At 50.6% G+C, this 26,889-nt stretch overlaps 1 protein-coding gene across 2 annotated transcripts in view; it reads left to right on the top strand.

The window, feature by feature from the left end:
* The window catches only part of LOC146865407 (interleukin-12 receptor subunit beta-2-like), a 598,479-nt gene that overhangs the window by 99,778 nt on the left and 471,812 nt on the right, over positions 1-26,889 (top strand). The gene's annotated exons all lie outside the window — the stretch shown is intronic.

The following is a 26,889-nucleotide window of genomic DNA, read 5'->3' as shown; positions in this document are numbered from 1 at the left end:
TACATGCCTCACTCCAAAGCATTGAGGGCACCCTTCCGTTACATGCCTCACTGCAATGCATTGAGGTCACCATTCCATGACATGCCTCACTCTAAGCATTGAGGGCACTCTTCCGTTACATGCCTCACTACAAATATTGAGGGCACCCTTCCGCTACATACCTCACTACAAAGCATTGAGGGCACCCTTCCATTATATGCCTCTCTCCTAGCATTGAGGTCACCCTTCCATTACATGCCTCACTCCAAGCATTGAGGGCACCCTTCCGTTACACGCCTCACTCAAAAGCATTGAGGGCACCCTTCTGTTACACACCTCACTCCAAAGCATTAAGGGCACCATTCCATTACATGCCTCACTCCAAGCATTGAGGGCACCCTTCTATTACATGCCTAACTGCAAAGCATTGAGGGCACCCTTCCATTACACGCCTCACTCCAAAGCATTGAGGGCCCCATTCCATTACATGCCTCACTCCAAGCATTGAGGGCACCCTTCCGTTACATGCCTCACTCCAAAGCATTGAGGGCCCCATTCCATTACATGCCTCACTCCAAGCATTGAGGGCACCCTTCTGTTAAATGCCTAACTACAAAGCATTGAGGGCACCCTTCCATTACATGCCTCACTGCAATGCATTCAGGGCACCCTTCCGTTACACGCCTCACTCCAAAGCATTGAGGGCACCCTTCTGTTGCATGCCTAAGTACAAAGCATTAAGGGCACCCTTCCGTTACATGTTTACCTGCAAAGCATTGAGGGCACCCTTCCGTTACACGCCTCACTCCAAAGCATTGTGGGCCCCATTCCATTACATGCCTCACTGCAAGCGTTGAGGGCACCCTTCTGTTACATGCCTAAGTACAAAGCATTGAGGGCACCCTTCTGTTAAATGCCTAACTACAAAGCATTGAGGGTACCCTATCGTTACATACCTCACTCCAAGCATTGAGGGCACCCTTCCATTACACGCCTCACTTCAAGCATTGAGGGCACCCATCTGCTACATGTCTCATAAGAAAGCATTGAGAGCACCCTTCAGTTACATGCCTCACTACAAAGCATTGAGAGCACCCTTCCGTTACATGCCTCACTACAATGCATTGAGGGCACCCTTCCGTTACATGCCTCACTCCAAACATTGGGGGAACCTTTCCATTATATGCCTCACTACAAAGCATTGAGGGCACCCTTCTGTTGCATACCTCACTGCAAAGCATTGAGGGCACCCTTCTGTTACACGCCTCACTTCAGAGCATTGGGGGCACCCTTCCGTTACAGGTCTCACTCCAGAGCATTGAGGTCACCCTTCTGTTACACGCCTCACTCCAGAGCATTGAGGGCACCCTTCCGTTACTTGCCTCACTACAAAGCATTGAGGGCACACTTCTGTTACATGCCTCACTCCAAAGCATTGAGGGCACACTTTCATTACATGCCTCACGCCAAAGCATTGAGGGCACCCTTTCGTTACATGCATCAATCCAAAGCATTGAGGGCACACTTCCGTTACATGCCTCACTCAAAAGCATTAGGAGCACCCTTCCATTACATGTCTCACTCTAAGCATTGAGGGCACCCTTCCGTTACATGCCTAACTGTAAAGCATTGAGGGCACCCTTCCATTACATGCCTCACTCCAAGCACTGAGGACACCCTTCTGATACATGCCTAAGTACAAAGCATTGAGGGCACCCTTCCATTACATGCTTCACTTCAAGCATTGAGGGCACCCTTCCGCTACATGCCTCACTCCAAGCATTGAGATCATCCTTCCGTTACATGCCGCACTCAAAAGCATTGAGAGCGGAGGCCCCGTGAACGGGTCACATCCTATAGGCCGATTTCGCTTTTGAACGCGGAGCCCAAAATCCTTGCCAAGGTGTTGGCCAACAGGTTGGTTGGCGTGGTGGGCGATTTGGTCCACCAAGACCAATCTGGCTTTATACCGCACCGCAACACGGCGCTCAACCTGCGGCGCTTGCACGGGGTGCTCGCGCGTGTCCCATTTGTGCGGGAGCCGGCCATCTTGGCGTCCTTGGACGCCACCATGGCGTTTGATACGCTTGAATGGCCATACATCTGGGCGATGCTGGCAAAATTCGGGTTTGGCCCGGGTTTCATTAGCTGGGTCAAATTGCTATATTCGGGCCCATTGGCGCAGGTGGTAGTGAATGGGCGAGTCTCGGCCCCATTCGCGCTGGGGAGGGGTACGCGACAGGGCTGCCCCCTGTCGCCTCTCCTGTTTGCCCTGGCCCTGGAGCCCCTGGCGGAGTGGCTGCGGTGGCACCCTTCTATCCGTGGTCTCCGCTGGACCCCCGAGCATGAGGACCGTGTGTCCCTCTATGCTGACGATATCCTTCTGTATCTCGCCTCCCCGCGTAAATCACTGATCGTCCTGGTTGATGTTTTGCGTTCATTCGGTCGCAACTCAGGCCTGGTCATCAACTGGGCGAAATCCTGTGTATATGTGCTTTCCGGGGAGGCTCCGGCCCTACCACGGGACTGTCCGATCCAGATTGCCTCCCAAGGTTTTCGGTACCTGGGTATCTATATCACTCTTGACCCGGAGGCCCGCTACGAGCGGAATTTGTTACCCCCCCTTCGGCGTTTGAGGGAGGACGTGGTGCGCTGGCGGCGTCTGCCGCTCTCGCCGCTCGGCCGAGCGGCCTTGTTTAAAATGATGTCCCTGCCACGCTTCCTCTACGCCCTCCAGAATACTATGGACTTGGTCCCGGCACGCTATTTCCGTGAGGTGGAGGGCCTCCAGCGGCGCCTGTTCTGGGACGGGAGGCCGCGCATTGCTCTGGCTAAATTGACGCTCCCGTGGTACGATGGGGGGGTCGCCCTCCCTGACATTAAACGGTATTACTGGGCCTCCCAACTAGCTGCAATTAATCATGGCCTTTACGGGCCCGCCTTGAACCCGGCATTCGAGATGGATAAGATGCTCCTGCCCGGTGGCGATTACAATCGAGCGCTCTACGCTGGCGCGCCCGACTCCCGTTTGACGGGACCGACGCGTGTCATGGTGCGTGTCTGGCACGCGGCTAATGCAGCTATGGGGTGGAAGGACCGTTTGACCCGGGCGTCACCGCTGTATGCGTCTGAGAGGTTGGGCTCCCTGTGGACGTCGAAGGGCTTCGAGAAGTGGGACACGATCGGAATCAGCACGGTGGGAGATCTCTGGACGAGGGGGGGATTCAAAACTTTTGAGACGCTGCAGGCGGAGTTCCAGCTGCAGGGCAGTGAGTACTTTCGGTACCTACAGGTCCGCCATGCGCTGGGCTCCGTCTTCCCGGATGTCGCATCCATTCCGGAGTCTTCCCCCCTGGAGGACAGAGTCCTAGATGGCCATGTCCCGGACAGCACGATCTCCCTCATATACAAAAAACTGATCAACGATAGATCGTGCCTGCTGACTAGTCTCCGCGAGGCTTGGGTTGCCGACGGGCTGGAGCTGGACGATGAGGATTGGATTTCCGCGGTGGCCTCTCCGAAAGAGGTGGCCATCCCGGCTCGCCTTCGTTTCGTCCAGCTCAAGATCCTTCACCGGGTTTACGTGACGGGGCCAAGGCTTCTACGTATGGGCTTTGTTGGTGACGGATTGTGTAAGCGTGGCTGTGGTGCCTTAGCAACTTTCATGCATATTCTGTGGGAATGCCCACAGGTGGAGCGATTCTGGCGTGGTGTGCATGAGGTCCTGCGTGTGGTGACGCGTGTTGCGCTGCTGCCTGAAGCGAGGAGATGCTTGCTGAATGTATGGGAACCGAATGACTATTCGGTCCCGCAGACGCGGTGGGTGACTCTGGGATACATGATAGCCAAGCGCGACATTGCTCAATTGTGGGGATCCCAGAGGCCCCCTGCGGTGTTGGCTTGGAAAGAGCATATGGATTGGTGTATGTTTCGTGAAAAGGTGGTGTATGTGGCGAGAGGTAAGCCTGGGGCGTGGGTGAAAATCTGGGGCCCCTGGAACGCCTACCGCGGGGGTATTTGCGAGCCACCACTGCTACAGGCGGCCTCGCCTGCTCCGTCTCCCTAGACGGCCCCCCTCCCTCAGCCGCGGGCGCGCGGTCCCCCAGTCCCTGATCTATTCCCATTCCCCTCTCCAGAGTTCTGCTGCTGGTTTGGATCCCCCACTTATGGAGCACGTGCTGTTATTTTGGATCGCGGGTTGCCTTGCGGGTGTGGTTTTTTGGTGTTGTTTTGTTTCAAGAAAAGGGAACCGTACTGTGGGCTTGGAGCTGTGTGGCCTGCACCATTGATTACTCCTGTTTCACTGCTCTACACTGCCTAGAGACTTTTACTGAATGTGTGCAATATGTTTTTTGTCATTCTAGCGGCCGGCCGGATGGTTGTAGGCCCATACCTGTAACTTTTACGAACTGCAATAAACGGTTTCAAAAAAAAAAAAAAAAAAAAAAAAAAAGCATTGAGAGCACCCTTCCGTTATACGCCTCACTCCAAAGCATTGAGGGCACCCTTTCGTTACATGCGTCAATCCAAAGCATTGAGGGCACACTTCTGTTACATGCCTCACTCAAAAGCATGGAGAGCACCCTTCCGTTTCACGCCTCACTCCAAAGCATTGAGGGCACCCTTTCGTTACATGCCTCACTCCAAAGCATTAAGGGCACCCTTCCATTATACGACTCACTACAAAGCATTGAGGGCACCCTTCCGTTACATGCCTCACTCCAAGCATTGAGGACACCCTTCTGATACATGCCTCACTCCAAGCATTGAGGGCACCCTTCCGTTACATGCCTCACTCCAAGCATTGAGGACACCCTTCTGATACATGCCTCACTACAAAGCATTGAGGGCACCCTTCCATGACACGCCTCACTCCAAAGCATTGCGGGCCCCATTCCATTACACGACTCACTACAAAGCATTGAGGTCACCCTTCCGTTACACGCCTCACTACAAAGCTTTGAGGGCACCCTTCCGTTACATGCCTCACTCCAAGCATTGAGGACACCCTTCTGATACATGCCTCACTCCAAGCATTGAGGACACCCCTCCGTTACATGCCTCACTCCAAGCATTGAAGGCACCCTTCTGATACATGCCTCACTCCAAGCATTGAGGGTACCCTTCTGATACATGCCTCACTCCAAGCATTGAGGGCACCCTTCCGTTACACGACTCACTACAATGCATTAAGGGCACCCTTCTATCACATGCCTCACTCCAAAGCATTAAGGGCACCTGTAGGAGAGTAGGGTCTGCTATCCTATGGTCACCCCAAATTTTTGCTTTTTGCTTCACTGGTTTTTGACATATTGAGGCTGTGGGCCTGCCAATCAGACCCCCAGCCTGCTGTTCTCTCTACTAAATTTACACTATGCACCCTAGGTGCATAACCAATTGGAAGTGGATCACCCTGTGAGCCCCTGTACCAGTGTACACTAGGTACCCAGGGCATTGGTGTATCTAAGGCCTGCCAGGGGCTGAAGCATGTATTATGCCACCCCAGGCTTGGCCTAACAAATTTGACACAACTGGCTGATCACTCAGCTGGGGTAAGTTGGTGTAACCACCTCTTACTTAGGTGTAGTATACCTATACCTAACTTTAGATGGGACACATGTTAACCTATAAGTCACTCCTATGGCAGGCCTTAACAATCCTGAAGGCAGAGTGCTTGGTTCCATGTGAGATGGTGCTCTGGCATGAGCTGAGCCTGTCTGCAGTGGTCGGAACCACTTCCTTCTACTGTTTCCAGATATCGTCATACCATATACTCTTAAGTGCATTATGAACCTCGCGGTTAAATGCTATCTTCGGTTTGGCTTTATCAAAACATGTCGAGTAAGGTGTCATACGAATTGGAATACTAACCCCTCGCCAATTCTGGCGACGGGGTTAGCATTTCACCCTTCTAGAGGGACACGACATGTACAGTACCTGAAACCCAGGTAAAATCAGACATAGCCTCAGCTCCACAAAATGGATGCTGCCACCACAGACACAAGTCTGCCCTCCTGCTGCTGGGAGTCCTTCCAGCTTGGGAGGTGTGGACAAAGGGTTTCCTGCCAGGGGAGGTGCGTGCACCACCCCAGACAGGATTTTGTGTATTGGTCAGGTAGGGCTTGAAAGAAACCAGACATGCCTGAGGCTCACAAGGAGCCTCGGTGCATATGCAAGGTCAATCCGGTCCTGGGGCACACCAGTCCCGGGCCTGGGGCGAGCTGGACAAAGGATTAGGGGTGTAACCACCCCCCTTCCTGGTCCCACCCTTAGGGAGGGACCTAGCAGGTAGTCCGGCCCCTAGAATCCGCTTAAAGGTAGGAGCTGTGTCCTAAGACTTCAGACATCCTGGAATCAACTTAACTACAAGAAGAAGACGGGAACTTCGATGCTCTGCCGCACAGAGGACTGAAGCCAATCTCCCCTGTGGTCAGGGCGTGACCACCTTGCTAACGCAAGCACCATCCAGCGAATCAACTTCTGCTTTGCCGCCGCCTCCCGCCGGAGCCTGAGCCCAGAGACTGACAAGACCTGGACCTCCAGACCTCTCACTGCCCGATCCACAGTCCCTGAAAAGAAGGAACCCGTGGAGGCACCGAGACACGTGGAGCCAGCCATCTTGAAAAGACCACGACAAGCTGCAAGCGCAACAACCGAGGCTCCCTCCACGTTGTGCTTTGGGATCTGAGAAGCCCAACACCCGGCAGCATCTGCACCAAAGGTGAGCCCTCCAGCATCTCCACGATCTGCGTGGGGCCCTTCTGCATTTTGCCACTCGACGCGCATAACCGGTTGCTGGCCCGCTGGCTAGTGGCCATCTTGGCGACGAACTTCAAGAACTACACTGCTGCTCTGATTGCTCCAGACTGGCCTTTGCTCCCCTCCAAAGGAGCAGCCCCTCTGACCTTGCTGGTCAGAACCATCAGCTTATTTCGTTTTCCACAACAATTGCTTTTGCCAAGGCTTGTTTGCTTCGATCAAGTCGCCAACACCGCCGATAGCGAGAACCTGCGCGGGACAGCTCGTAAATCGACTCCTGGACGTCGTCGACCTTCAGGGACCACGTGGCTGCAGAGACAAGCTGCACCTTTCTTCCTGTTTGCACCCGACATCGCCTGGTACCCACCTGGTGCCACGCTGGTCACTGGCTAGTGACTGTGAACACTGTCCCCTCTGCTTACAGGTCTTCTACAACTCCGATCCACTCTTGGATCCACCGCATCTCTTCCGGACCGGTCGCCTGCAGCATCTTTGACTACAGGCTCCATTGAACAGATAGAAGAAACCCGACGCACTTCGAGACCTATGCACCCGCTTCCTGTGGGTGAGGTAAAGCTGGCACTCCAGTGCCCAAGTGTAGAGTATCATCTCTAGTGTCTGTGTTTCCAATCTTGAGTTCATAGTCCATCCGGAAGATCCTTTTTGCAGTAACTTTGTAACTTTTACGCACCCATTGAAAACCTATGGGAGCTCGCGTGTGACTATTTGCTCTGCACACGCAACCCGTGGACCTCCTGGTCACTAACTGAAGTTAGCTCCTTGTAGGCCCAGCGATTCTAGAGGCCCTAGGCCTTTTCCCTTTTCTGTTCGTGGTACTTATACCACTATTTTAGTATATGGTTTGAGCGGCCACCAGGGCCTATCCATATAAAGTGCAACTTCTGTGTATTCTAACGTATTCTTGTTTAACGATTTGTGCTCCTGTGCTCATAAAGAGTCTAGGGGATACTTTGAGAAATAAATACATATATATTTTCAATATATATCTGTGTGGTGTCCTTTCATTGGTATAAAAGGGGGTTGCATTTGGTAAAACAGCTTGCTTAACACGCTTCACGAGTTTAGCCTCAAAGACTGCTTAGCCTACGCTACCACTAGGGCAGCTAGTCCGAAAAGGTTGACTTACAACCACACCATAAGGGTTGCTTGGCATAGTACAAGGTGGTCACTTTAACTAGTGAACATCATATACCAGGCCAACTTCTCACATTGGTGAGCAGCGGTTGGATTTGAGCTTGCTGTGTTTTACCATTGTAATCTCTTGGTTACCAATTGAAAGATCACATAGGTACCTGTAGGTACATATAAAACAAGATTAGATATACTTAAGTTCTACTGAACTTAGTGTTGTAGAGCAAAGGGAGTAGCACACCCTGACTACAACTACTAGATAGGTTTAGTAGGTAAACCCAAGTGTAGGTAGATTGCAACACATCCACCCACACTTAAGAGCAATGGCTGGGGCAGAGGGGTCCAATGTACCCATCTCTGTTGAGAGTGACCCCCAGAGGGCACCATCCATCTTTGCTACCCTAAACCAAAATGAGCTCAGGCAGTTGGCAAATATCAGGGGCCTTAAACAGCCCAAGAATCCTACTTCTGCTGAACTCAGAGAGCTTTTACAGGCTGATGAAGATCAGAAAGCTCTCAGGAAAGCCTCCCAGTTAGGCCCCTTAGGGACAGGAACAGGAGGCCCCCCTTCTGAAGATGCTACTGAAGTACCCCTTTCCAATAGTCATTCCTTAGATGAGAATCATACTACAGAGGAGGAAAGTGATGGGGATACAGGAGGTAGTGAGGATGAAGGGAGAACTAGCCCAGTGCCAAGTGTTATACGTGGCCCAGCTAACTTAAGGCTATTGGGGACTGACAATGGGATCACCCCATTGGATCTCCCCAGTGGACTTAACCAGGGGTCTGGGAGGCAAAGGAATCACTCAGGTGAATCTACTGCTTCTCATACCTCTAGAGGCTCTCAAGGTCACTCCAGGAGAAGGATGACCACCCCTCAGAGGAGGGAGCATGAGGCCAGAATGCAAGAAGCCCAGCTGAGGATCAGGAAGCAGGAGCTAGAAGTAGCTCTGATGGAAGAGAAACTGAGCAAGGCTAGGCAGCATAAAGAGAGTGGGTCTATGCCCACTGGTGGCAGCATTGTCCCTAAGGACAAAGATAGGGTCTTTGATAATAGGAACCTGTCCAAGGTTGTGCCCCCCTACAAAAGTGGGGATGACATCCACAAATGGATGACTGCTCTTGAGAGAGCCTGCAAAGTGCAGCAGGTTCTTGAAGACCAGTGGGCAGCAATCTTATGGCTCTCCTTTGAGGGGAGAGGCAGAGATAGACTCCTCACCGTTAGAGAAGAGGATGTCAGAAAATACAGAGTCCTGAAGAGTGTCCTAGTTGATGGGTCAGGCTTAACCACTGAACAGTACAGGTTAATGTTCAGAGACACCCAGAAGACACACTCAGGACTGGTCTGAATACATAGAATGTGCCACTAAGGCTTTGGAGGGTTGGTTGCTGGGAAGTAAGGTATCTGATTATACAGGATTGTACAATTTGATGATGAGAGAACAGATTTTAAATAACTGTCAAAACCAGCAACTGCATCAACACTTGGTTGACTCTGATCTGACCTCTCCCCAAGAATTGGGAAAGAAGGCAGACAAATGGGTCAGAACCAGGGTTAAGCAAAAGAACCAGAACCAGGGCCAAGGGGGTGATCAGAAGAAAACAGACCAAAAGGGTGGAGATCAGAAATCTAAAGACCAGAAGTCTTCAACAGGGCCCCAAACTAGTACTAAAGAGGGTGGGTCCCAGCCTAAAGGGAAGAAGAAAGAAGGTCAAAAGAAACCCTGGTGCAACTCTTGCAGGAATACAACTCACTGGACTAGTGATTGTAGAAAGGGTGGAGCCCCCAACACTGTTGCCCCTAAGGCACCTGCTCCCAGTACTACTGTTAGCAGTGTTGGTCCCCAGACAAAGGGTGTAGTGGGAATCACTATGGGAACTGAAGGAGATTCTGACTTAGACAGAACCCTGGCACAGGCAGTCCTGATCTGTGATGGGGACATAGATTTGTCCCTGACTGTGAGCCCCAGTAACCTGGGCAAGTACAGACAGACTCCTTTAATTAATGAAAAAGTGGCTCAAGCCTACAGGGACACATGTGCCAGTGTCACTATGGTGACACCAGGCTTTGTGGATCCTGGACAGTACATACCAGGTGAGAATTACCTGGTGACCAATGCCAGCAATGCCACTACTTCACATAGTGTGGCAGTTGTTAACTTCTCATGGGGAGGGGTAACTGGCCTCAAAAGTGTTGTGGTTAGTGCAGCCCTCCCAGTAGAATGTTTGTTGGGCAATGACCTAGAGAGTTCTCTATGGTCTGAAGTGGAGTACAGGACACATGCAGAGATGTTAGGTATATCACCACATGTCCTTGCTGTGACCAGGTCACAGGCCAAAAAGTGCCTTACTGAACCACAGGTCTTGGATCCTGGAACAATGGACCAAGCACCTACCAAGAAGAAGAACAGGAGGGTCAAGGCTGTGCCTTCCCCCCTGCCTCAGAGTGATGATCAACCATCCCAGGAAGCTGATCTAGAGAACCCTGAAGGAACTGTCCCTGAAGAGCTTGAACCTGATCAGGTTGAGTTTCTGGGGACAGGGGGACCTTCAAGGGCTGACTTGAGGCAGGCTCAGTTATCCTGTCCCTCTCTTGAACCCCTCAGACAGCTGGCTGCTGCTGAGGCTGCTGGGACTGCTCAAGGTACCCATAAAGTGTATTGGGATGATGGGCTCCTTTATTCAGAGGCTAGAGACCCCAAGCCTGGTGCAACCAGGAGGTTGGTTATACCTCTGCAATTTAGGGGCTTCCTTCTTACCTTGGCCCATGATATTCCTTTAGCAGGACACTTAGGCCAGAACAAGACTTGGGACAGGCTTGTCCCTCACTTTCACTGGCCTCACATGAATGAAGATACGAAGGAGTTTTGTCGCTCCTGTGTGACCTGCCAAGCCAGTGGCAAATCAGGTGGCACAACAAAGGCCCCCCTAATACCACTACCGGTGGTGGGGGTCCCCTTTGAGAGAGTGGGAATAGATATAGTGGGTCCCATGGATCCTCCCACTGCATCTGGGCACAGATTTATACTGGTGGTAGTGGATCATGCCACCAGGTATCCAGAGGCAATTCCCCTTAGGACCACTACAGCACCTGTTGTGGCCAGGGCCCTGCTGGGAGTATTCTCCAGAGTGGGGTTTCCTAAGGAGGTAGTTTCTGACAGAGGTACCAACTTCATGTCAGGATACTTGACAGCTATGTGGAAGGAATGTGGTGTCAACTACAAGTTCACCACCCCTTATCACCCACAATGCAATGGGCTTGTTGAGAGATTCAACAAGACCCTAAAGGGTATGATCAAGGATTACCTGAAAAGCTCAGGCGAAGATGGGACATCCTTCTACCCTACCTTCTGTTTGCTTACAGAGAGGTCCCACAAAAAGGAGTTGGTTACAGCCCATTTGAATTGTTGTTTGGGCACCCTGTAAGAGGCCCACTGTGTTTAGTGAAGGAAGGATGGGAGTTACCTCTCAAAAAGCCTAAACAAGACATAGTGGACTATGTACTTGGTTTCCGCTCCAGGATGGCTGAGTATATGGAGAAGGCATCCAAAAACCTTGAGGCAAGCCAGGCCTTACAGAAAGCTTGGCATGACCAAAAGGCTGTCTTGGTTGAGTTTCAGCCAGGACAGAAGGTATGGGTGTTGGAGCCAGTGGCCCCAGCAGCACTCCAAGACAAATGGTCTGGACCCCATACAATCCTGGAAAAGAAGGGAGAGGTCACCTACTTGGTGGACCTAGGAACTCCCAGGAGTCCCCACAGGGTACTCCATGTTAACAGGTTAAAAGCATATGTTGACAGGGCAGACATGGGCTTGCTCATGGCTACAGATGAGGGACAGGAGGAAGAGAGTGACCCTCTCCCAGACCTGTTGTCTCAGAACCCTGAAGATGGCTCAGTTGAAGGAGTGACCCTTGGAGGCAACCTCACTGATCATCAGCAGCTGGAATGTAGACAGGTTCTACAATCATTTCAACACATGTTTTCCTTGATACCTAGCCAAACTGACTGGTGTACCCATGTGGTGGACACTGGTGACAGTCTGCCTGTAAAGAACAAGCTTTACAGACAACCTGACCACGTCAGGGACTGTATAAAGGCTGAGGTACATAAAATGCTGGAATTAGGTGTCATTGAACCCTCAGAGAGCCCCTGGGCTAGCCCAGTGGTTCTGGTCCCCAAACCTCACACCAAAGATGGCAAGAGAGAGATGAGGTTCTGTGTGGACTACAGGGGTCTCAATGCTGTCACCAGGACAGATGCACACCCTATTCCAAGGGCAGATGAGCTCATAGACAAACTAGCTTCTGCTAAGTTTTTGAGCACATTTGACTTGACAGCTGGCTATTGGCAAATCAGATTAGCTGAGGAGTCTAAGGCCAAAACAGCATTCTCAACCCCAGGTGGGCACTACCAATTTGTGGTGATGCCCTTTGGTCTGAAGAATGCACCTGCCACCTTCCAAAGGCTGGTGAACCAAGTCCTTACTGGGTTGGATGACTTTTGTGCAGCATATCTTGATGACATTGCTGTCTTAAGCTCCACCTGGGAGGATCACCTGATCCACCTGAAGAAGGCTCTTGAGGCTCTGAAAAGGGCAGGCCTCACTATCAAGGCTACTAAGTGCCAGATAGGGCAGAGTAAGGTTGTGTATTTGTGCCACCTTGTAGGTGGAGGCCAAGTTCAACCACTGGAGAGTAAGATACAATCCATCAAGGACTGGTCCCCTCCAACCACCCAGACTCAAGTTCGAGCTTTCTTGGGCTTGACTGGGTACTACAGGAAGTTTGTTAAGAACTATGGGTCCATTGTGACTCCTCTTAATGATCTGACATCCAAGAAGATGCCCAAAAAGGTTCAGTGGACAGTAAGCTGTCAAAAGGCATTTGATGACCTGAAGGAGGCCATGTGCTCTGCACCTATCCTGAAAAGTCCTGACTACTCCAAAGAGTTTATTGTCCAAACAGATGCTTCTGAGTTGGGTGTGGGAGCTGTGCTGTCACAACTTAATGTAGATGGTCCAGACCAACCCATTGCTTTTATTAGCAGAAGGTTGACCCTCCGAGAGAAGAATTGGTCAGCTATTGAGAGGGAGGCCTTTGCTGTGGTGTGGGCCCTGGAGAAGCTGAGGCCATACTTGTTTGGCACTCACTTCAAGATTCAGACCGACCATAAGCCCCTCTTGTGGCTAAATCAGATGAAGGGTGAAAACCCCAAACTGCTTAGGTGGTCCATTTCCCTACAGGGTATGGACTTTACAGTGGAGCACCGGCCAGGTACTGACCATGGGAATGCAGATGGTCTCTCCAGGTACTTCCACTTAGGACATGAAGACGAGACTGGTCAAGGCTAGTTTAATGTCCCTGCGTTTGGGGGGGGTTGTGTAGGAGAGTAGGGTCTGCTATCCTATGGTCACCCCAAATTTTTGCTTTTTGCTTCACTGGTTTTTGACATATTGAGGCTGTGGGCCTGCCAATCAGACCCCCAGCCTGCTGTTCTCTCTACTAAATTTACACTATGCACCCTAGGTGCATAACCAATTGGAAGTGGATCACCCTGTGAGCCCCTGTACCAGTGTACACTAGGTACCCAGGGCATTGGTGTATCTAAGGCCTGCCAGGGGCTGAAGCATGTATTATGCCACCCCAGGCTTGGCCTAACAAATTTGACACAACTGGCTGATCACTCAGCTGGGGTAAGTTGGTGTAACCACCTCTTACTTAGGTGTAGTATACCTATACCTAACTTTAAATGGGACACATGTTAACCTATAAGTCACTCCTATGGCAGGCCTTAACAATCCTGAAGGCAGAGTGCTTGGTTCCATGTGAGATGGTGCTCTGGCATGAGCTGAGCCTGTCTGCAGTGGTCGGAACCACTTCCTTCTACTGTTTCCAGATATCGTCATACCATATACTCTTAAGTGCATTATGAACCTCGCGGTTAAATGCTATCTTCGGTTTGGCTTTATCAAAACATGTCAAGTAAGGTGTCATACGAATTGGAATACTAACCCCTCGCCAATTCTGGCGACGGGTTTAGCATTCCACCCTTCTAGAGGGACACGACATGTACAGTACCTGAAACCCGGGTAAAATCAGACATAGCCTCAGCTCCACAAAATGGATGCTGCCACCACAGACACAAGTCTGCTCTCCTGCTGCTGGGAGTCCTTCCAGCTTGGGAGGTGTGGACAAAGGGTTTCCTGCCAGGGGAGGTGCGTGCACCACCCCAGACAGGATTTTGTGTATTGGTCAGGTAGGGCTTGAAAGAAACCAGACATGCCTGAGGCTCACAAGGAGCCTCGGTGCATATGCCAGTTCAATCCGGTCCTGGGGCACACCAGTCTGGGGCGAGCTGGACAAAGGATTGGGGGTGTAACCACCCCCCTTCCTGGTCCCACCCTTAGGGAGGGACCTAGCAGGTAGTCCGGCCCCTAGAATCCGCTTAAAGGTAGGAGCTGTGTCCTAAGACTTCAGACATCCTGGAATCAACTTAACTACAAGAAGAAGACGGGAACTTCGACGCTCTGTCGCACAGAGGACTGAAGCCAATCTCCCCTGTGGTCAGGGAGTGACCACCTTGCTAACGCAACCACCATCCAGCGAATCAACGTCTGCTTTGCCGCCGCCTCCCGCCGGAGCCCGAGCCCAGAGACTGACAAGACCTGGACCTCCAGACCTCTCACCGCCCGATCCACAGTCCCTGAAAAGAAGGAACCCGTGGAGGCACCGAGACACGTGGAGCCAGCCATCTTATAAAGACCACGACAAGCTGCAAGCGCAACAACCGAGGCTCCCTCCACGTTGTGCTTTGGGATCTGAGAAGCCCAACACCCGAGCAGCATCTGCACCAAAGGTGAGCCCTCCAGCATCTCCACGATCTGCGTGGGGCCCTTCTGCATTTTGCCACTCGACGCGCCTAACCGGTTGCTGGCCCGCTGGCTAGTGGCCATCTTGGTGATGAACTTCAAGAACTACACCGCTGGTCTGGTTGCTCCAGACTGGCCCTTGCTCCCCTCCAAAGGAGCAGCCCCTCTGACCTTGCTGGTCAGAACCATCAGCTTATTTCATTTTCCACAACAATTGCTTTTGCCAAGGCTTGTTTGATTCGATCAAGTCGCCGACACCGCCGACAGCGAGAGCCTGCGTGGGACAGCTCGTGAACCGACTCCTGGACGTCGTCGACCTTCAGGGACCACGTGGCTGCAGAGACAAGCTGCACCTTTCTTCCTGTTTGCACCCGACATCGCCTGGTACCCACCTGGTGCCACGCTGGTCACTGGCTAGTGACTGTGAACACTGTCTCCTCTGCTTACAGGTCTTCTACAACTCCAATCCACTCTTGGATCCACCGCATCTCTTCCGGACCGGTCGCCTGCAGCATCTTTGACTACAGGCTCCATTGAACAGATAGAAGAAACCCGACGCACTTCGAGACCTATGCACCCGCTTCCTGTGGGTGAGGTAAAGCTGGCCCTCCGGTGCCCAAGTGTAGAGTATCATCTCTAGTGTCTGTGTTTCCAATCTTGAGTTCATAGTCCATCCGGAAGATCCTTTTTGCAGTAACTTTGTAACTTTTACGCACCCATTGAAAACCTATGGGAGCTCGCGTGTGACTATTTGCTCTGCACACGCAACCCGTGGACCTCCTGGTCACTAACTGAAGTAGGCCCAGCGATTCTAGAGGCCCTAGGCCTTTTCCCTTTTCTGTTCGTGGTACTTATACCACTATTTTAGTATATGGTTTGAGCAGCCACCAGGGCCTATCCATATAAAGTGCAACTTCTGTGTATTCTAACGTATTCTTGTTTAACGATTTGTGCTCCTGTGCTCATAAAGAGTCTAGGGGATACTTTGAGAAATAAATACATATATATTTTCAATATATATCTGTGTGGTGTCCTTTCATTGGTATAAAAGGGGGTTGCATTTGGTAAAACAGCTTGCTTAACACGCTTCACGAGTTTAGCCTCAAAGACTGCTTAGCCTACGCTACCACTAGGGCAGCTAGTCCGAAAAGGTTGACTTACAACCACACCATAAGGGTTGCTTGGCATGGTACAAGGTGGTCACTTTAACTAGTGAACATCATATACCAGGCCAACTTCTCACAGCACCCTTCCGTTACACGACTCACTACAAAGCATTGAGGGCACCCTTCTGATACATGCCTCACTCCAAGCATTGAGGGCACCCTTCCATTAATCCATAGCGGCTCGCTGTGCAGTGGTGAATTGAAAAAGGTATGGTAAACGAGGGGTGCATTCAAAAGAAATGATAACAAACACATCAAGACACTGCTTGGGCAGTTCACTCCCATCTCCCAGACTAATGTTCGAAAAATAACAAATGGTGCCCTTTATTTGTGGCTGCACGTGCGTCTTCCTGTGCCCACTTTAAACGTCGTTATTGACACTTCTTGGATTGTGATTGTTTCACTGTGCGCATCAGTAAGTCGCGTTTCTTCTTCCCACTTTATGATGGGGACTTGTGCCCTCTCTGCAGTGGTGAACACATTCTTAACCCAGCAACCATAGGTGTGGTATCTAAAAACCAAGAAAAACGGAAACCCACAGCAGCCAGTGGTCACCGAAGACAGAAACAGAACCATTGTGGTGCGAGGAACTCCCGCCTGCTCTGTCTTCGAGAGCTGTTTTATGTCAAAGCAATAGGCAAACCGCCGCAACCGTCATGCTCCGCCCTGAGCCCAGATGTCGGGTCTCGGAAACTCGCCTTTGTAATCAGTGCACTTTTTCAGTAGTGTACTGTCTGTAACGTCGTGAAATTAGGTCAAAAAGCACTACATGTGTGCCTAAGAATTATGTGATTAAGTCACACGTGCGGGTGATCGTGTGCATCCAAAACAGATTGAATCCTTTGGCTGTGCCAATGAAGCCGATGTCCGTTCGTCTTGTTTTAGACCTGCCCTGTACAAGGAGGCATCTGTGTCTCTGTAGGAAAACAATCATGAAAGAAAAGAAACAAGTGGGTGAGGGAGGGCTCACAATACATTAGTGGAGGCAGAAGAGCACACAGTACATTAGTGGAGGCGGGAAGGCATAGTACACTAGTTGAGGCGGTAGGTGCACACAATACATTAGTGGTTGCGGGAGGGCACACACTACATTAGTGGAGGCGCGAAGGCATAGTATATTAGTTGAGGCGGTAGGTGCACACAGTACATTATTGGAGGCAGTAGGGGCACACAGTGCATTAGTGGAGGCAGTAGGGGCACAGAGTGCCTTAGTAGAAGCAGTAGGGGCATACAGTACATTAGTGGAGGCAGTAGATGCACACAGTACATTAGTGTAGGTGGTAGGGGCAGACAGTACATTAGTGGTTGCCGGAGGGCACTCAGTACATTAGTGGTTGAGGGAGGGCACACAGTACATTAGTGGAAGCAGGAGGGCACACAGTACATCAGTGGATGCGATAGGGGCACACAGTACCTTAGTGGAGGCGGGAGGGCACACAGGTCATTAGTGGAGGTGGTAGGGGCACACAGGTCATTAGTGGAGGTGGTAGGGGCACACAGTACATTAGTGGAGGCAGAAGGGCACAGTACATTAGTGGGTGCAGAAGGGTACAGTACATTAGTGGAGGCAGTAGGTGCACACAGTACATTAGTGGAGGCAGTAGGAGCACACAGAGCATCAGTGGAGGTGGTAGGTTCACACAGTACATTAGTAGAGGTGGTAGGGGAACACAGTACAGTAGTAGTTGCGGGAGGCCACACAGTACAATAGTGATTGCGGGAGGACACACAGTACATTAATTGAAACAGGAGGGCACACAGTACATTAGTGGAGGCGGTAGGGGCACACACTACATTAGTGGAGGTGTGAGGGCACACAGTACATTAGTGGAGGTGGTAGGGGCACACATTACATTAGTGGAGGCGGTAGGTACAGAGTAGATTAGTGGAGGCAGGAGGGCACAGTACATTAGTGGGTGCGGGGGCCACAGTACATTAGTGGAGGTGGTAGGGGCACACAGTACCTTAGTGGAGGTGGGAGGGCACACAGTACATTAGTGGAGGCGGTAGGGGCACACATTACATTAGTGGAGGTGGGAGGGCACACATTACATTAGTGGAGGTGGTAGGTACAGAGTAGATTAGTGGAGGCAGGAGGGCACAGTACATTAGTGGGTGCGGGGGGCACAGTACATTAGTGGAGGTGGTAGGGGCACACAGTACATTAATGGTTGTGGGGGCGCACAGTACATTATTGGTTGCGGGAGGGCACACAGTACAATAGTGGAGGCGAGAGAGCACACATTACTTTAGTAGAGGCAGGAGAGCACACAGTACATTAGTGAAGGCAGGAGGGCACACAGTACATTAGTGGAGGCAGTAGGGGCACACAATACATTAGTGGTTGCAGGAGGGCACACAGTACATTAGTGAAGGTAGGAGGGTACACAGTACATTAGCGGTGGCGGAAGGGCACAGTACATTAGTGGAGGTGGGAGGGCACACAGTACATTAGTGGAGGCAGGAGGTCACACAGTACCTTAGTGGTTGCGGGAGGGCACACAGTACATTAGTGGAGGTGGTAGGGGCGCACAGTGCATTAGTGGAGGCAGGAGGGCCCACAGTACATTAGTGGAGGAGGTAGGGGCACACAGTACATTAGTGGAGGCGGTAGGGGCACATAGTACATTTGTGGAGGTGGGAGGGCACACAGTACGTTAGTGGAGGCGGTAAGGGCGGTAGGGGCACACAGTACATTAGTGGTTGCGGAAGGGCACACAGTACATTAGTGGAAGCGATAGGGGCACACAGTACATTAGTGGAGGCAGCAGGGCACACAGTACATTAGTGGAAGCGATAGGGGCACACAGTACATTAGCATTTGTGGAAGGGCACACAGTACATTAGCGGAGACGGGAGGACACACAGTACATTAGTGGAGACGGGAGGACACACAGTACATTAGTGGAGGCCAGAGGGCACACAGTACCTTAGTGGAGGCGGGAGGGCACACAGTACATTAATGGTTGCAGGAGGGCACACAGTACATTAGTGGTTGCAGGAGGATACACTGTACATTAGTGGTTGCAGAAGGATACACAGTACATTAGTGGTTGCGGGTGGGCACACAGTACATTAGGGGAGGCGGGAGGGTACACAGTACATTTGTGGTGTTGGGAGAGCACAGTACATTAGTGGTTGCAGGAGGATACACAGTACATAAGTGGAGGCAGGAGGGCACACAGTACATTAGTGGTTGTGGGTGGGCACAAAGTACATTAGGGGAGGCAGGAGGGCACACAGTACATTAGTGGAGGCGGGAGGGCACACAATACATGAGTGGAGTCGGTAGGGGCACACAGCACATTAGTTAAGGTGGTAGGGGCACACAGTTCATTAGTGGTTGCAGGAGGGTACACAGTACATTCGTAGAGGTGGAAAGGTATACAGTACATTAGTGGAGGTGGTAAGGGCACACAGTACATTAATGAAGGTGGTAGGGGCACACAGTACATTAATGGTTGCGGGAGGGCACACATCACATTAGTGGAGGCATAAGGGTACATAGTACATTAGTGTAGGTGGGAGGGCACACAGTACATTAGTGGAGGTGAAAGAGGCACACAGTACATTAGCAGGTTGCGGAAGGGCACACAGTACATTAGCGGAGGCGGGAGGACGCATTGTACATTAGTGGAGATGGGAGGGCACACAGTACATCAGTGGAGGCGGAAGGGCACACAGTACCTTAGTAGTTGCGGGAGGGCACACAGTACCTTAGTGGTTGCGGGAGGGCACACAGTACATTAATGGTTGTGGGAGGGCACACAGTACATTAGTGGTTGTGGGAGAATGCACAGTACATTTTTCATTGCGGGAGGATACACAGTACATTAGTGGAGGCAGAAGGGCACACAGTACATTTGTGTTTGTGGGAGGGCACAGTACATTACTGGAGGTGGGAGGGGACACAGTATATTAGTGGAGGCGAGAGGGCACACAGTACATGAGTGGAGTAGGTAGGGGCACACAGTACATTAGTGGAGGCGGTAGGGGCACACAGTACATTAGTGGTTGCGGGAGGGTACACAGTACATTAGTGGTTGCGGGAGGGCACACAGTAAATTAGTGGAGGCGGGAGGGTACACAGTACATTAGTGGAGACGGGAGGGCACACAGTACATTAGTGGAGGCGGGAGGAGCACACAGTACATTAGTGGAGGCGGGAGGGTACACAGTACATTAGTGGAGGCAGGAAGGCACACAGTACGTTAGTCGAGGTGGTAGGGCCCACAGTACATTTCAGAATTGTGTCACTGATTGAGAAAACAAACAGCTAGAAATACATTCATAAGCAAGTCAAAGAAAGGCGTAAAGGAACAGCAGCAGGCGCACAACGCCTATAGGGCTAAAAGGGCTTCAGCTGTCTCCCAATGTGCCGTCTGTGACATCAAAATAATGAGCTAGCAACCCTAATCATAAGACTGGATATTTGTTGCATGATCAGCACATTATTTATTTTCTCCAACCTCGATCCCTGATTAATGCCATAATAGCAATAGTTTAACTTATATCTGAAACCCTACGCCACCGTCAATAACATGCTGAGTTACTTCGTGTCTGGGAATGCACCCTGAATTCAGACAACTCACTCCTCATTCCCGCCCTTCACTTTCACGCTGACCCTGCACTCACAGCGATCACAATGCACTCACACTGATCAGCATGCACTCACAGTGATCACTCTGCACTCATAATACACTTGCGCTGTTCACCCTGTACCTCACCCTGCAGTCACACGAGCACACTACTCACCCTGCACTCATGTGACACTTCACTCACCTGTCCCCCTCACTGCTCAATCTGCAATACCACTCAAACAATCCCATCACTAACCATGTATTAATTCGTCCCACTCTGCACTTACATCCGCACCCAAATTCATATGGTCACCTCACTCAACCTGCAGTCACTCCTCTTACCCTACTCTTACACTGTTGCATCGCTCACCGTGCACTCGCATGGGCACTCCTGTCACCCACACAGCGCAGAGGGTTAATGTGCCCACAGAGAACGTCGTGGACCATGCAGATCACAGAACTAAGTGTGAATAAACTGTGAGTAGCGCTATAAAAAAAATGAACTGTTTGTCAGAAAGGTCCTATTGAGAGATGAAGTGTATTGTTGGTGAGTGGTAGTGAGGCAATTCATGGAGAAGGAGGAAATGGGGGGGGGGTGCCAAAAAGACTGTTGCACCGTGTGCAACCAGTGCTAGAGCTAGCCCTGGCAGGGAGTGTTAGCCCCCCTCCCCCCAGAAGTTCGGGTCTAGTTGCGCCCCTGAACATCAGTAACCACCCTGTCCGTGGCATGGCTGGGTGGCATTAAATGATTAGTGGGCACTCACAATGTACCCCCCTGTTAGCATTACATGTCCATTTAACAGCGGACATCTGCCAGGCGGGGCAATCCGGCCACCCTCCTCCATGACGTCATAGTGGCACCTCCCATGGCGCTGTGCGCTCATCACCTGGTGCTACTTTCTGCAAGTTTACCGACCTCTGAAAGATGGACTGCTCGGGCGCACTCGCTAGGATTTTAACTCGTGACCTGCAGCTCAACGCACGTGTAGGGCAGGCAGCAAGTGCTTAACGTACAGTGCCAGTCTGCCTGCTATTGCTTGTTGCAGGGCAGCAGGGGTCGGATGGACATGTTCCTCGGCCGCAACCTTCCTCATCTCGCCTCTTTCTTATGAGACTATGACAAGGAGGAACATGGGAAGGCCGATCTGTCGGGAGCTGTTGTCACGCGCAGTGTACAATCTGAGTCTGCTTGCAGGAGCGAAGATATAGTGAGTGCAGGAGGTGCAGTGGCACAAATGCCCCTGTTTGTAAGGCACCCACTGTACTTGAATAGGGCCACGTTCTACTTCCCACCACAGGAAAGCAAAGGCACATCTTCCTTGCTTGTATTAGGGCCTACGTCACCCTTGGTATTCCATCAGCTTCCTGGTTATTTTTAAGGAATCTTAGAACTGCGAGAGAAGATGGTTGCCAGGGCCGGCTTTAGCGCTGGTGGCGCTCCCCAATTGCCACCGCCGCCACTGATTCCCTCACTACTACCACCCTTTAACATTGCGCCCCGAGTCTCCATAACCACTCTCTCTCTCTCAGATGCATTTAATACGTTTTATAGTGCCGCCGCCACTCAGACCAATGTAGGGTGCGTGTCAGAGCACTTTCCATCACACACACTACACAAAGACAATCAATCATAGGTGTCTAAATCAGTGTATAGGTAATGTTACATAAGACAGAGGAAAACAGGGTGTAGGAGTCACATGTCTTCCATACTGGTAGGCAGGGTAGTTTAGGAGTGCTTGGTCTGGAGAACAACACATTTAGGGGCATATTACCAAGCACGGCTTTAAAATTATCGCCGCTTTAGCGGCAGAAAACTGCCGCTAAAGCGGCGATAATGGGCTTGATAATATACCCTGGAGAATTCCAATAGAAGCCCAACTTCACACCAGAACCTGGGCTTCTATGGGAATTCTCTGCGGCATATTATCAAGCCAATTATCGCTGCTTTAGCGGCAGTTAATTTTAACGCCGTTTCTTGATAATATGCCCCTAAGAATTTAAAACATAACACCTTGGTTGGGGCTTGTCTTTAATAATCAAAATTGATTTCTATCCAAATAAACCCTTTTTCCAACATAGGATAACGAAAGACGGAAAATATCATAACGCTCTGATCTATTCCTTGCAGTTTGCATGCAGCTCTTCGATAACAGTTAATAGCTCACTCTTCTGTGTTAGGATTATAATTTATTAACTGCAAGTAACAAAGGATCTCTCCGACAAAAGCAGCAACCCACTGACCTATTTACATTTATATGCACTTTGTGTTCTGAATGATACACATTCTTTGCAGCAGGCATATTAACCCTCTGCGCTACCTTACCAGGAGTCAAAACTTCCACTAGACAAACCACCAATCTCTCTCTAGGAAGAACATTAATTACCAGAGTTATCTTGACATTTTTATTGTTGCCTGAAAATTGCTGGAGACCAGGAATGCGGCAGCAGGTGCTTTTAAAACCATAATATACTTCAAACAGGGTGCCCCTCCCTGAAGTCAGCGCCCGGTGCGGTCGAACTGGAAGCACCACCCTACAGCCGGCCCTGATGGTTGCACCTAGCATTTAATAAACATTATGTGGACTTGTTTTCCTGCTCAAGTGTAATCATCTTGCCCTGATTTCTGTTCTGCCTCAATTGGCAAACGTGTGATTTTAACTGGGAAAAAAGCATGAATTATCCTAGCAATGGTGAGACTGCAGCTTACACCTCCCCGAAGAGGCCAGATTGACACTGTGCCTTTTTGTAGGTTCTGTGTTTCCTTATGGCGATATTGTTTTATCTTTAACATGTAGTGTGATCCTAAAAGAAGTCATCAAGATTGAAAAGTGGTAGATCTGTGTCCACACCCTCTATGTGCACAATTGATCTGGGTGAGTGGGGGGAGGTGTGCCTGCTAACTACGCTCCGAGGTGTGTAAGAACTCTGGAAATGAAGGATCTTTGTACACAATATGTGCATCCTACATATCCATCCCTGCCTTCACTGTGATGGGGCAGAGTGCTCTCTCCACATGACACTCGGCCCCCTTGATTCTGCTAAGAACAAAGCCATTTCTGTGCACATTTTCCTCCAGGTGAAAGTGCGGAAAGGGGAACAGAATTGTGGACCCAATAATTTCGGGTCTCGCATGCTTTCCGCAATTCCTGGCCAGATAACTCATTATGGCCGGTACCTGGGATGGAAAAATGCCGTCCAGAATTGGTGACTCAAGGCTATACCACCTCCAGTTAATGGCCAACTCTCTGGAAAAATGCTTTGCTTGTGAGCAAGACTGGTGTGGCGTGGCCAAGGACCATGGGGGTTATTCCTGTAGCCCAGGGTGCCAGTTTCCCAGGCCGGAGGTGGGCAAGGACGGCCTCTTTCCCCTTCCTGGGGATTGAGGACCCAGAAAGGTGGACGAGGGGAGGGGGTGCAGACCGGTCTCGGGCCTTAATCTGTGCAGCTGGGATCCGGGATGTGGGATTAAGTGTCTAGAGGCTGAGACCCCATCAGTTAGGACCAGCCTGGGTCATTGTGGGAGGCGAGTCCCCTCCCCATGGTCGCCCCGGAGAACATTTTTGCTTGGGGTCCCCAAATATTCTTGTTGTCCCCAAGTTGGAGACAAGACTCTTTGAGCTTTTCTTCCTTCTGGGTGTGAGTGGCCACAATAGAGCAGAACTACCCTCCCCCCTTGATTCTGGAACCAGGCGAGGGGGCGTCCGAGCAACAACAGAAGGGAGTGATCACTGGTGGTGGCAGGGGAGAGCACAGAGCCCTCCCCTAAGTGGAGGAGCCCATCATTGAATCCACCAATGCAAGTGTGACCTACGCAGAGTTGCACCGACCTGTGGGCACCTACGTAGTCTTTCCTTTGTCTCTACTGGTGGGCACTGGAGGAGCCCCCTCAGGAAATCCTGGTGGGGGCTCGCTACATAAGACACTGAATCCCACTCTGATCTGCATGGGATGCCTGGTGGTTCATCCTCAAGGCCCCTTTGGCCTGGCTTACTAAAAAATCTCATGTGATAAAAGGAACAGGTGCTTGCCGGCGGCTCGTGCCAACCCCCTCCATTAAACTGTATGGTGCCTACGGGGGGCAATCGGGTGACTGTCAGGCCCAGACTATAAGTCACCTGTTCAACAGGGGCCCTCATTAGACACATCTCATTCATCTGGTAGATTGGCCACAGAGATGACATGCCCACTTTGACATCAACTATGAAGATCAAGCTGCGGTTGCGGGGACAGGCACACTCTGGGCTGGTGCATTCCCATGCAATCGCTGAATATGATCCTCAAAATGGGCAGAAGTTGGACCCTGTGGCGTCTTGTTGTGATACGCTTAAGAAGATCATGGCCTTGGAGGGTTCTTCTAGGGACACCACTCTATCCTACCAACCCACGTGCTCCTTTGGGTAGACCCCAGACAAACTGAATCTTATTCTTGCAGCAATAAGGGACATGTGATCCGCTCTGGAACTAAACAATAATACTGTGGCTCTTGGATAGAGAGTGCTGAGGGAGTACAAGTGTAAGCTATGGGAAAAGGTACAACATAATGATTCAGCATTGAAAAAACTCACCCCAATTGCCAAGAAACATATGACTCAACTAGCTGAATGGACCAACTGAGTCAGTTTCCTGGAGGAACGAGCCGAGAATGCGGAGGAAAGGGCTCAGACAAACAATCAAAGCATCATTTGCCTGCCTCAGAGCAAGGAAGAGGGTGACGCGACTACCTTCATTGAGGCTTGGCAAGGAGGGTTTATCAACAATGTTGGTAGTGGAACTTGCCCACCATTTCCGGTATTCTCATGACTAAAAGTAGCCAGACTCTTGACCTTCCATGATTATAATCTGCAAAAAGCAAGAGAGAGAAGCCTCCTCACTGGTGATGATATTACCGGATTTTACCCGTGTGGTCCAACGGCTCAGAGTGTCTTTATCAGCACGAAGAAAGCACTCCGAGATGTTGGTTTCAAATATGCCTTGCTCTTTCCTGAAAAACTGCAAGTAGTGGCAGATGAACAAACTCATTTCTTTGAGGATCCCACGGACACATGGATATGGCTTGATCAACACCATCATCTGACGAGGTCATCAATGTTGTGGGTCCCTTCTGGAGCTACTTGGCGTCGCGAATGCCTCGGCCGGCACTGCTGGGGCCTGCAGAGGTGAGTGGCAATTTGGGCCCCTACTTCTCATCAGGCGAGGTGGCTGCCCTGCAAGATCTGTCAGTCTCTCCCTCTGCAGGGCATCCTGGGCCATTACATCAGATTCTGATTTTGGATCCCCTCCCACCCCCTTACCCAGGAAGATCCACTGATGATACATCAAACGTCAGATAAATTCCTCTACCTTCTCTTTAGGGATCTCCCCTCTCACATTTTGTACTGCTACTTCCCGTCCTTCTGGTGTTAAACCCTGAGCGCATTTAATCGAGGATTGTGATTTGTCGTACTTGGGTTGCAATACCCTGGGGCACTCCTCATGCTGGCTCTGCTCACAATGTGCTGCCCTAAGTAGCAACGTTGGGCACTGCATTTTCCCTCATCTGATCCTTAATACCTTTGCTAACCTCCTATAAATGTGGTGTTTCCCCTACAGAGGCGGTCCTAAATCCTCTTGACAATTGCAGGGTTGGCCTGGTGCTGTGGCCACAGCCCCCTGAACTAGTTACAGCCTTCCCTCCTGGCAACTGATCCAGTGGTGAACCAGCCACAAATACTCCAATACCATATACTCACCTGGGCCCATAAACTCACAAATTTCACACACACACTGACCAGTTATAATACTGCAGTCTAAGTTTATGTTGTTTCTTATTGCAAGATTAGTTTCCTGCATTCCTAACTAATCTTTCACTGATCAAAAAGTTTTTTTCTCTGGTCAATGGACCATTCGTTGAACTAGTTGATAGTGAAATGACATACATTTAATTCTCTTTGTAATGAAATACCCACAGACTCGGGAAAGTTTTAAGGCTTTATCTAAATTAAATGCATGTGAAACATTTCAAAGTACAGTACAGTCTCCGTTACTCAAAAGAAGGAAGATTCGATTAGTCAATTAGACAATCAAATTTATCATTACTTTGCAATGACGTTGCATAGAGAGGAGAGGAGAGAGAGAGAAAAGTACATTTGCACATTCACGAAAACATAATTACCTATGATGGTGGGAGAACCAACCCCCTGGCCAAGGAGCTGGGAAAGGTCCCCCGGGAAAGATCAGGCGACAAAGGCTTTAGGACAGGATTCGGGACAGGATAGATGACTTCTCTAACACCGACGCTGGCATCGCACCCCTCTCTTCTAATTTAAGTTAGTCTAAGGTGATGTTCTGTAATATTCTTCATCAGCATTCGCTCGTTACTCTGACAGCATCGCGAGCTCTGCAGAA

The sequence above is a fragment of the Triturus cristatus genome, chromosome 2_1, assembly GCF_964204655.1.
Source record: "Triturus cristatus chromosome 2_1, aTriCri1.1, whole genome shotgun sequence".
NCBI lineage: Eukaryota > Metazoa > Chordata > Amphibia > Caudata > Salamandridae > Triturus > Triturus cristatus.
The sequence above is the reverse complement of the archived record's forward strand: the minus strand, read 5'-3'. Positions and strand labels throughout refer to the sequence as shown.